The following is a 13,014-nucleotide window of genomic DNA, read 5'->3' as shown; positions in this document are numbered from 1 at the left end:
TGGGTCCTAGCCCTATAAAATAACCTTAAATCTCACAGTCACTGGCAAAGCATTGGAAGAAAAAGGCTACAGTCGCACTCAGGCAGGATCATGAGAGAAACTGGGGCTCATAATTGATTGGAGGGCTTGTCAAGGGAGAAACTAGGGCTCTAGGTCAATAAATGTTGATTTCCCTCAAGGGCTGGCCCCCTAGAAGGGTGGGTTGGCTCCTGAAGGTTTTGTAGCATGTGTGGAAGGTTAGTTTGGTCTTTTCATGTTGATTCCACTTCCTTAAATGTACTTGGGGAGTTGAATCATATCATAGTAAATATTCGTCACATGTTTACCCTGGTTGGCTAGTTAGCTTGGGTAAATGTAGGAGAAGGGTGTTACAGAGTGGTATTAGAGCATGGTTCAACCCTTGGACTAGATGGTGGTGTGTGGGTCATGCATACGTGTCAGTTTCATATGTGTTATTTATGTTTATGGTCTATGTGCTTGTTTCTTATGCATGTTGTTGGTCATGGTTGCATCTGTGTCTCCATGTGAAATTTTATGGTGTTGATGTTGGAGGTGTTTGTCATGAGTGTGTGTCGGTTATGCATCGATTATGCATGTTTATATGTTGATATCCATACATTGATTTGGTGATGGTTATTGTCCATGAAATCATGGTACGTGGTCAGTATAGTCATGCATTGATAACTGAATAATGGTTGAAATGATGATTATATGTTGACTCGATTATGTTTATATATGTACTGTGCTAATCTACTCAGTCTTGCAGATGAGATATCCTCCCCAATCTATACTAAGGTATGCTATTTGTTTATGATTTGGTTTAGCTGACATATTATTTCTTGCAGGAAGAAGAGATCAAAGATGACTAGCAAGATGGTAGACTATAATTCATGAGACTCTCCCTATGGGTTAGATGAGAAATGTGGTGTTGGGAACTCTTCTGACTTAGCAAACACATTGAGGAGCTTGAAGGAAGAAATAAGGAGTTTCAAAGATGATAATGACAAAATCATGCAGGAACAGGAGAAACAAGTAGAAGTTAATGTAATAATTCTTCATTTTTTTCAGAATTGCAGAGACAGGGACCACTTTGGCTCAACCATGTAGAAATTTTGAATAATTTAACACATATTCAACAGACATTATCCTGATCATGTACTATTGCGGAACACATACACAATGCATAAGCTCCTCTACATTGATCATCAATATAGCAGCATCAATAACAATAAAACATCAAGAGCATTCACACATTAACACAGTATGTAACCCGGGGAAAGCATCTTGCTAAAAACCCCACACTATCTGTATATTAATTATTGAGACCGTGTAACATTACAAAGTACAATGCTTATCACAAGCAATCGAGTACCAGCTCCACCTGTTACACACAACACAGCTAAGATCTGATCTCCAAATCTATTCCACTGCTTGCTTGCCTCCACTGCTCAAGAATGAATGAGAATGGTCTACCAAACTCGTATTTCACCTCCAAAGAATCACTCACAATGTGTAAGACGTGAGCAGAAGCTACAAACTGGGCAAATACATGAGCAAACTCATTGGCATACTCAATCCCTTGATTGTGCAAGATCTGATGCACAACTATAGTCACAACTGATAGCAATCTGATTCTCTAACACCTGTCCCTGCTGAACTGAACATGCACTGACATGCAACTGAGTTAATTGGTGTATTCTATAGTTGTATTATGAGTTAATAATTAGTTTAACAACTCATCATTAGTCTATTTGCAGTTAGACTAACTACAACTAGTTTAACCAAGTCAAACTGAACACAACTCCATCAACTCCACAATCAACTCCACCAAACTCAACTGATTGAGTTCTAACTGAAGTCATGCATGAAACAACTCAACTGACTCATAAGAAAAGCGTACTTCCTTCTGACAGTTGCATAGGCCACATCTGTAGCTCAAACTGAAGTGCTCCAAGAGAATAAGATCAAGTTTATAGTCCAAATATTATTATGAGACAATAATATTTGACTTTTCTATTTTTGACAGCCAGTCTAAAAATAGACTTTGATCACCCACACTTTGGTCACCCACATTGTGATCACTCACACTGTGATCACTGACACTGTGGTCACCCACACTGTGATCATCCACACTGTGATCAAAAATAGAACTTGCGCCATAATTTGCCTGCGGGTCCACTTAGTGAAGGCGACTCTTTTCACTAAGCTCCATCATCTTGTTGCAAACTCAACACTCCCTCTTGACAAGATATGGATTATCAGCAACCCCTATCCTGCCTCGGTGGTACTCGAATTTGCTCCTGGTGAGAGCCTTCGTCGGAATATTAGCATCCTGATCCTCCGTTGGAATGTATGAAAGCAACATGATCCTCCGCTGCACACAATCTGTGATATGATGGTACCTGATGTCAATATGCTTAGATCTATCATGAAATATAGGATTAGCCGAGAGTTTAATGCAACTCTGGTTATCACAGTAAATCACAGTAGGATCCAAATGAGAACCGAACAAACCAACCAGGATCTTCCTCATCCATATAGCCTCACATGCAGCCAAACTTGCTGCCATATACTCGGCCTCCGCTGAACTGAGTGCCACAGATCTCTGCTTCCTGCTGTACCAAGAAACTGTTGTCAATCCAATACTGAAGACCCCTCTTGATGTACTATTTCTATCCGTTGGGCTCCCTGCCCAATCTGCATCCGTGAAGCCACATAGCTTCACCTTATCCTCCTGTCTGTACCACAAACCATATCCCGATGTGCCTCTCAAGTAGCGCAATACATGCTTGCCCGCCTTCTAGAAGAGCTTGGTAGGCTTAACCATAGCTTGTGAAAGCTGGTTAACTACATAGCATATATCAGGTCGTGTATTGACCAAATACATCAGCGACCCAACCAACTGTCGATAAACAGTGGCATCCACTTCTTCTCCCGAAGTGGCATCCTCCTTCCTCCAACCTCCAGGAAGAGGAGTATCAACAGGCTTGCAGCCATGCATGTTGAACTTCTCCAGTATCTCCCGAGCATACTTGCCCTGAGAAACAAACAGTCCACCACTGCACTGCCATATTTCCAATCCTAGGAAATAGTGAAGGAGGCCCAAGTCCTTCATCTCAAACTCTGTAGCAAGATCCTTCTTGCATGACAGTATCAACAGCTCATCACCCGTTAGAATCAAATCATCAACATACAGTACAATGATAAGCAACTTACCCTCCACCACAATCTGGTATAGGTTAGGATCCGCCTTGCTCTTGGAGAATCCAAGTCCTGTGAAATAGATGTCTATCCGTGTGTACCAAGCACGTGGTGCTTGCTTCAACCCATACAGCGCTCTCTTGAGCCTGCACACATGCGACTCGCTGCTGAAGACCTCAAAGCCTTCGGGCTGCTCAATGTACACCTCCTCCTCAATGACTCCATTGAGGAACGCAGTCTTCACATCCATCTGATGAATGTGCCATCCCATCTGCGCTGAGAGAGCAAGAATCGTCCGTATGGAAGAATACCTTGTGACAGGTGCAAAGGTCTCCTCATAATCGATCCCCTCTATCTGTGAAAAGCCTCGGGCAACAAATCTTGCCTTGTACTTCTCCACACTCCCGTCTGATCCGGATTTAAACAGGAACACAACAGATTATAGAGATAACCATAAATACAGAGATGAGATAACCATAAATACTGAGATGCAGCGGAAATAATACTTCATTTCATTACTGTAAAATACTGAAATATGCTTACAAACAGAAATGGAAGGAAACCAGCCAGGGCGATGGTAGCTTATCTCTGAGAAGAGATGTGGCGGCTACATGCCTCTGAACTATTCCGAACTATGTTACAATGAGGCCCGAAGGCCTATTTATTGTTTATGAACAATGGAAAACCCTTAACATTCTGAAATCTAACCCTAGAAGATGAAACGCCAAATTGTGGGCCCCGTTTGGGTAAATTGGTACATCAATTTCCCGGGGTCGTAACTTTGGCATACAATCTCTGTTTGACGCGTACAATAGCTCGTTAGAAAGATCTATCCGAGCACTACAACTTTGGGAGGCAACATCGGTCCATGGACCCATGTTGCCCCAGATTCCCAAAAAAACGTCGTTTAGGGCCTCAAAATGGCTCCGGAAGTTCAGGACCCAAAAAACTGCTAAAAATAGTAAACTGTGCTACAATTTGGGAAACTGAAAAGACTGAAAGAGACAGTTGTGGGGATCCAAATGGGATAGGTGGGTGGCCACCAACATCCATCTGGATCATTCCTCCCCCCTTAGGAAGCAATGGTCCCCATTGCGTTGAGTTCCTCCCTGAGATGAGGAAGCTTCTGCTGAGCTAGGTCTCCGGTGAGTTGTTCTGCAATCTCTGATGTGTCCATAAATGGTGGAAAGCATGGTCAACGATGGTCCACATTGAACACTCGGTGCAAGCGAAGGAGTGGAGGAATGCTGTGCTTCAAATCATTGTTGCCCGTAGCCTTGGTACTGGTGTAAGGACCATGTCGGAGTGGTCTGAGTTTCTGATGGGTTCTGGTAAGGCATTCTCTCTGTCGATGCAACCAGACTTTGTCGCCCACCTGAAACTTTTGTGGTATCCCTGTGGGTGAGGAGAAGTTGTTCCTGTGTTCTGTCATGACCGTATCCCTTTGCTGCTACTGCTGCTGCATGGAGGAACCCTTTGCAGGGGTCATGGAGGTAGCAACGATCTTCCCCTTACTTTGGGAGTGAACCAGACAGATAAATTTCCTGGTCTGTGAGATGAGCTTGCTGCCTTTCTTAGCAGTGATCAAAGATGTAGCAGTAGGTGGGGCTACCTCTGGTATCCTGTATAATTAATTATTTAAATAAATGATGACAGCACGAGGCCTTGACTCTTACACAGCATGTCGCCTCCACAAGTATGGTTGGCCTAATAATATATCACAAACATCCAGAGGTGTAACATCACACAATACCTCATCTGTGAAGGGCTTGATGCTATACGGAAGGCGGCACTGCTAGTGAACTTTTAGATCTCATCCTTCGTGAAGCCACCCGATACTGTACGGCTGTAGGTGTGGTGTAGTTGGTAGGCCCAACCGCTTCACGACCTCTGCTGAAATGAGGTTCTTTTGGCTACCACTGTCGACAGTGAATTGTAGCGACGAACCCTTCACCCACATCTGTGAGTGGAAAAGGCACTCCCCTTCCTCTGGATTTTCGGGCTCATATTTCTGGATCTTGGCAGTGGCAACAGTGGCACTGGGATCCACATCAATGATCTGCTTCCCTTTGCCATTCCCCTTGTCGAGTTCTGGCTCAGGGTCAGAACAGGCATCTGATTCGGAAGCCTTCAACTCGGACACCAGCGACTGCTTGGTCCGACACTCACTTGTGTTATGAGTGGGACTCTTGCGGAACTCACACCACTTCCCTGTGTCCTTCTTCGGCTTCATGGTGTTGTTCTTTTCTTGCGGCTTCGACGGGTTGTCTTGGGTCACCCCGCCTTGGCTTTGTCCTTTGGGCTTTGGATTTGCAGATCCAAAGTCTCGCTTCTTCTGTTTGAACTTTTGCTCGATTTTGACAGCGTATCGGTACGCCGTGCCGCGCGAGGAGATGTTCAAGAACACCATCTCTTCCTGGATGTATCTGTGCAGGCAGCCGCGGTATTTGAGTACCAGATGCAGCTCAGAATCTTTGATACCCAACTGTGTGCGAAGGGTATGAAAAATGTTTGTGAACTCCGGCACACCTTGGTCTCGTCCCTGCCGCAGTGTGGTCCATTTGATGTATTTGTCCTCATAGCTTCCGACAGGGTAGTACTGCTCCTTGATGGCATACCGGAAGTCATTCCAAGTGGGTGCAGCTGAAAATAGTGAGCCTGTACTTTCATCCTTCTACTCGCAGTAGGTTTCCCACCAGTCCTTGACGTGGGGGCTGCTTTGAGAAGAGCGAAAACTATCTTTTCCCGACTTGAAAATTCATGAACAGAAAAATAACCATCTAGCATATTTAACCATTTATCTACGACATCTGTGTCTATTTGACCCTCGAATATGGGGATTTCAAAATTAACTTCTACCTTGAAGGGTGTGGCATTTCCAGAGTCGCTGTTGGAAGCCGATGCGTCGCCTCTGGGTAGCCGCTGAAGGATCTGCGCAAAGCTATCCATCATCGCGTTCCTTTGCCGCTCGAGCGCTTCTTCGAGCAAGATTTTGATAGGATCTCCTGCCCCCTCGTCTTTCTTCTCATCTTCCATGGGAGGCCGTCAGGATTTGCGAGGCTGGTCTTGCAAAGGTTCGACCAGTTCAAGCCCTAACTCCTTATATCCCGACCTCGTTGGGGACATGCAAAGAAAAACAGAGAAAAAGCAGACCGCTCTGATACCACTGATCCGGATTTAAACAGGAACGCAACAGATTATAGAGATAACCATAAATACAGAGATGAGATAACCATAAATACTGAGATGCAGCGGAAATAATACTTCATTTCATTACTGTAAAATACTGAAATATGCTTACAAACAGAAATGGAAGGAAACCAGCTAGGGCGATGGTAGCTTATCTCTGAGAAGAGATGTGGCGGCTACATGCCTCTGAACTGTTCCGAACTGTGTTAAAATGAGGCTCGAAGGCCTATTTATTGTTGATGAACAATGGAAAACCCTTAACATTCCGAAATCTAACCCTAGAAGATGAAACGCCAAATTGTGGGCCCCGTTTGGGTAAATTGGTACATCAATTTCCCGGGGTCGTAACTTTGGCATACGATCTCCGTTTGACGCGTACGATAGCTTGTTAGAAAGATCTATCCGAACACTACAACTTTGGGAGGCAACATCGGTCCATGGACCCATGTTGCCCCAGATTCCCAAAAAAACGTCGTTTAGGGCCTCAAAACGGCTCCGAAAGTTCAGGACCCGAAAACTGCTAAAAATAGTAAACTGTGCTACAATTTGGGAAACTGAAAAGACTGAAAGAGACAGTTGTGGGGATCCAAATGGGATAGGTGGGTGGCCACCAACATCCATCTAGATCACCGTCAGCTTCCTGCTTAACCTTGTAGATCCATCTCGAACACACCACTGATTTCCCTTCCGGTCTAGGAACAATTTCCCATGCACTATTTCTGACAATAGAATCATGCTCTTCCACCATGGCGTCTACCCATGCAGGATCCTCCACAGCTTCCTCGAAAGAGGATGGCTCAGTCACAACACACTTTCTCATCAGAGCCATGTATCCAGTGTACCTATCAGGTGACTGTCTCTGCCTGCGTTGGGCTGTAGGTGGTCCTACAACTTTCTCTGCATCTTGAGCCAGTCGCTCAGCTTCTGTCAAGTGCTTTCGCCCTCTGATGGTTGGCGCTGCATGAGTGGTCTCTTTCACTCCATGAACCTCGTCCTATGGCTGATCCACATCCTAAAGCTCATCCTTAGGAACTAATAGCTCCTCATCTGCATGCAAGTGTAGCTCCCTCTCAAGCGAACACTTCATGGCTTTCTCATCCTGAAATTTTATATCCCGTCGCACAACAGTTTTACCACTGTCTGGCAAATACACATGATAGTTGTGGGGTGTATCAGTGTACCCCACAAATATCCCAACCTCTGTGGTCGGCTCCAACTTCTTCCTGGCATCCTTCGTCACATGCATGTAAACGTTAGCACCAAAAATCCTCAAATGAGAAAGATCAGGCTTCTTACCAGAATAAGTCTCCTCAGGTGTACTCATGCCAAGTATCCTATGAGGACAACGGTTCTGCACATAAAATACTGTATTGCATGCTTCCGCCCACAAGTGAAGGGGTAGGCCCTGATCATGCAACATTGCCCGTGTAGCACCCACAATCATTCTGTTCTTCCGCTTAGCTACCTCGTTCTGCTGTGGGTTATGGGGAGCTATGAGCTCTCTACGAATCCCTTCTGCCTTGCAGAAATCCTTGAACTCATCCGAGATGTATTCACCACCATTATCGCTCCTAAGAGCCTTCACCTTCTTCCCCGACTCCTTCTCGACCAGTGCTTTGAATTCGCAGAACTTTGAATATGTCTCGCTCTTCTTCTACATGAAGAAGATCCAGCACTTACGAGAGAAATCATCAACAAAAATCACATAATACCTGTGTTTTGCTGTCGAAGCAACTGAGAAAGGTCCACACACGTCTGTGTGAATTCTCTCAAGGATCGTCGTGGTGCGACTATCCTTCTCGTGAAAGGTGGCTTTCACAAACTTCCCCAAAGTACACCCCTTGCACTGATCTGACTACGCAAGTGTGCCTTTAGGAAGCCCTGTAGTGATCTGCTGTAGTATCTTCAAGGCTCCATGGTGAAGGTGACCCAATCTCCTGTGCCACAACTCGCCATCATCCCGGCTCACCAATCCTTCTGCCTTGCCCGCCATTGCTACACATCCATCTACATGCTACTGATATAGGTTCCTCACTCGAACCCCTATCTTCTGGGTCTCATGAGTTGTCTTGCTGCGCAGGAAAGCCTTTCCCTCGCTGACAACAACATCATACCCCTTGTCTTCTAACATCGCCACTGAGATGAGATTCTTCATCAATCCTGGAACATGCATGACTTCCTTCAATACGAAGGGTTTACCAGACTCCCTCTCAAAGGAAATGGTACCGATACCGGTCGCACTGTATCTACCATCATCGCCCATCTCGATGTGCACTCCAAGATCTTTGTCCTCCAGATCAGAGAACAAATCTCTATCTCCCGTCATGTGAAAAGACGCACCACTGTCCAAGAACCACACTGATCCCATCACACTTGAAACCAAGCATGTGATCAATGAAAAATCAAGCTCAAACTGTGAGGCTAGAGCCTCTCCTACTGAAGATCCAGCAACCTGCTTGTTCTTCTTCTTCTGCGGACAATTAGTGGCATAGTGTCCGTGCTGGCGACAGTGAAAACACTTCACCTTGGACATATCCTGCTTCTTGCCTTTCGCACCAGACTGAGAAGCTTTCTTGCTCTTCCCTTTCTTTACTTTCGCAGCCAAAGCACAATTCTCTTCATTAGCCCCCTTTGATGAAGATCCGTCCCTGGTACTCCGCCTGATCTCCTCCTGCACAAGATCTGACCATAGTCTTTCCCATCCTGGAAATTTCTCCCGACCATTGACAGAGTCCTGATAGGAATGCCAACTCTTCGGAAGACCAAGGAGAGCCAAGCTCACCAAGTCCTCATCATCGACAATAACCCCCACACTTCCCAACTCATCTTGATACTGAGTGAACTTCGTGAGATACTTGGGAATACTGTCACCCTTCTCGCATTTGATGTTTCTGAGTTTATCTTTGAGCGCCAGCTTCCTCTGATCGCTCTTTCTTTGGAATAATTCTGTTAATTATTTCCACATCAAATATGGAGTAGCCTTTCCATGGAGGCTGGACACAATGTGATCCTTCACGCCCTCCAACAGAATCCTTCGACATTTTGCAGTCTTCTTTTGCCAAACTTCCGCCTCAGCAGCATCAGTAGGCTTTGGGATATCCGTATCTATGAACTCCTTCAGCCCATTATCATCAAATACTGCCTCCATCCTGTCCTTCCATGCAATATAGTTTGAGCTGCCCTCAAGAGCATACTCCAATCGCAATCCGTTGAAAGACATTGCTGCGTTGTCACCAAGAAAACACTGCTGCAAATTCGAATTCCACCAGCAACCAACTCAACCGCCTCGGATCTAAGATTTGTGAGAACACAATATTTCTCGTACAGAGATTGACTGTATGGGCATTCATCGGATATCTCACCTTCCAAAGGAAGGATGAATTCAGAGGCTACCTGGCCTGATTACAGACTCTGCCTGAAGAAATAGAATGTAAACACTTCCTGAATAGTAGATCTGATGATCAACAGCTCTGATACCATGTAGAATTTTTTTTTACAATTATCTAGCTCGCTCCGATACCATGTAGAAATTTTGAATAATTTAACACATATTCAACAGAGATTATCCTAATCATGTACTATTGCGGAATACATACACAATACATAAGCTCCTCTACGTTGATCATCAATATAGCAGCATCAATAACAATAAAACATCAAGAGCATTCACACATTAACACAGTATGTAACCCGGGGAAAGCATCTTGCTAAAACCCCACACTATCTAGGTTATAGAAAGAGTTATTTGCAAGTTTGGGTGTAGATCTGGCCTTCATTACAGCTTATAATATGCAGATAGATGGACAGACAGAGAGGGTCAGTCGGATCTTGGAGGACATTTTGAGGATGTATGTGATGCATCAACAAAGGAGATGGGAGGAGTATATTCTATTGGTTGAGTTTTCTTACAAAAATGTGTATCAGGAGTCACTAAGGATGAGTTTGTTTGAGGCACTCTATGGGTGGATTTGTAATACTCCCATCGGTTGGAGTGATCTAGTTAACAGGGGACTGTATATGTTGGCAGAGATGGAACAGGAAATGCGGGTAATCAAGAAGAATCTAAAGGAAGCACAATATAAACAAAAATGTTATGCAGATCAGAACAGGTTGTTTAAGGAGTTTTAGGTTGGGGAATAGGTGTACTTATGCATCAAGCCCAAGAAAAATTCCTTGAGGATTGGATCATGTGCCAACCTAACACCTTAGTTTTGTGGACCTTTTGAGATTCTTGAAAGGATTGTACCAGTATCCTATCAACTTGCATTTCCTCCGATAGTGAAAGTCCATGATGTTTTCCATGTGTCATTGGTTAAGAAGTATGTTAAAGATGTTGATCATGTGATTAGTTGGTCTATATTGTAGGTGGAGCTAGAAGGAGAATTCCAGTCGGAACCTTAGTGCATCATTAAGGGAGGTTTGAGGTCTAAAATGGGCCTCCTAAGTAAATTATAAAATAATAGTGGAAATAATAAAATAAGGTTAGATTACATCATCAGATTTTAGAGGGGAAAAAGAAAAACTATTTTTTGAACTTGTATTTTCAATTTATCTCCCTATGGGTTTACTCAAATTTCGAGCGACAACACTCATTGGATGCACAATTTGATTCCTCATCCAAGGCATACCCATGTTGCATACTTTCAATGGACCCAGCTATCCAAAAAATGAAAATACATGCAAAACATGATTGCAATCACGTTTTTTCATGTATTTCTCATTTTTCGTGTACCTGAGTCCATTGAAAGTGTGCAACATGGGTACTCCTTGGATGGGGAATTAAATTTTTCATCCAATGAGTACTCCTGCTCAAAATTTGAGTACAACCTTAGGGAGATAAGTTGAAAATGTAGTTTCATTATTTTATTATTTTTTAATCGTTTTACTCTTTTACTCCAAAAATGGTGAATCATCCCCCATGGTTGACATCATCATCTTGAATCCTATTGGTTCTTATAAAGTTTATTTTTGTTGTACAATTTTCTTAGGATGCCCATTTTAGACCTCAAAATTCCCCTAATAAGCTTGAAGAGAAAGATGCTCATGCTTCAGAACTAAGTAATCGAGTAGGTTAAAGTGTAATGGAAGCACTTTGGGCCCGATGAAGCTACATGGGAGATGGTTGATCAAATGCGGGCTATGTATCCTTCACTATTCGCTGGTTGAGCAAATGTGTTTATGTATATGTTTTGGTGTGATATATATATATATATATATATATATATATATATATATATACTGCCACGAGCTATGTTATAAAGATCCAATAAGTGGTATGGGTGTCATGTCATTATGGTTTTTATGATTGTTATGGAAGTCATGTTGGTTTTGTTTTCAGTAGGTTGATCATTGTAAATACTGCAACGAGCTAAGCTATAAAGCTCCATGGGAAATATGTTTTGATTTTCAATGGTCTTGTTGGTTATAGGTGTCATTGAACACCAAAGACGGTGTTCCCCCAAGGGGGAGAGTTTTGTAATAACCTTGGTCAAAAATCCATGTAATAAAGTTAATAAAGGCAAAATAATAACCATGGTCATGGGACACATATTCCAAGATGAATGGGAAAAATATAGTGATGGGGATCACTTGTGATTAATTAGTGGCTATGGAAATTGGCAAAGACAATGGCTAAGGCTTTGGAAAGGCATGAGGCATTTATTGTCATTGTATTGTATGAAAATAATGGAAAATAGGAGAAAAGGAATGTGAAAGGTCACAAGTTGCATGTGAGGAGGAAAATAATGGAAAATTGAAGAAAATAGATGCCTCATTAATAAAAAGGCTTGTAAGGATCAGTTGGTACCTTTTGTTAGTTCAGCTTGTTGTCAATTTAGCTTTGGAGCTCTCATTTTATTCTCTCTTTCTCACATACTCTTGGACACTTAGAGTTTTCTTGGAGAACTCTTAGAGGAGTGAGGCACACTTGGTATTTAGAGAAAGAAGGCAAAGGAAGAGCAGGAAAATGCAAGAGGACATTGGGATCAACAACTACAGCAAGTTTTTATTGCAGGCACCGAGTTGCGTATATGATTTACTTGCTAGTTTTGGCATGCATGGCACATGAATATGGTTTCTTGGTCATGATATGTCATTGGCATGGAGGATTTCATGGATTGACAATGGTTTGCCTAGCCTTGCCATTTCCTAGATAGCCATGGTGTTGTGGGTGTCTTTCTCTTTTGTTTTCTTGTTGGTTCTCATGTTCCTTTGGTTGTGAGTTGAGTTATTGGTTCCTAGAGCCTTGGTTGGACAAACACTTTGGAGCCCTGTAACAACTTGGGTTGAGTTACTAGCCTTGGAGCCTTGGTTGGACAAATTATCTAGAGCCCTTGGTGGGTTGAGTTACTATTCCTGGAGCCTTGGTTGGACAAACGCTATGGAGCCCTTAAGTAGTTGTGGGTTGAGTTACTAGTCCTGGAGCCCTGGTTGGAACAAATGCTTGGGAGCCCTCAACAACTTGGCTAGAGACCAGACTGGTGATGGTTAATGATGTTTGACTATCATTATTTGAGGGTTGAGGTGGTTTTGCCTCTGGAAGCTCTAGTTCGGTTTTGTTGGATTTTTTTAATGATATCCCACATTCATGCTTGGAATATGGCATGGGGGTGATTGGATGGAAGA

Source organism: Pinus tabuliformis, chromosome X (genome assembly GCF_031772625.1).
Source record: "Pinus tabuliformis cultivar Carrire ecotype Pingquan chromosome X, CPIR1, whole genome shotgun sequence".
Lineage (NCBI taxonomy): Eukaryota > Viridiplantae > Streptophyta > Pinopsida > Pinales > Pinaceae > Pinus > Pinus tabuliformis.
Note: the sequence above shows the minus strand (reverse complement) of the source record.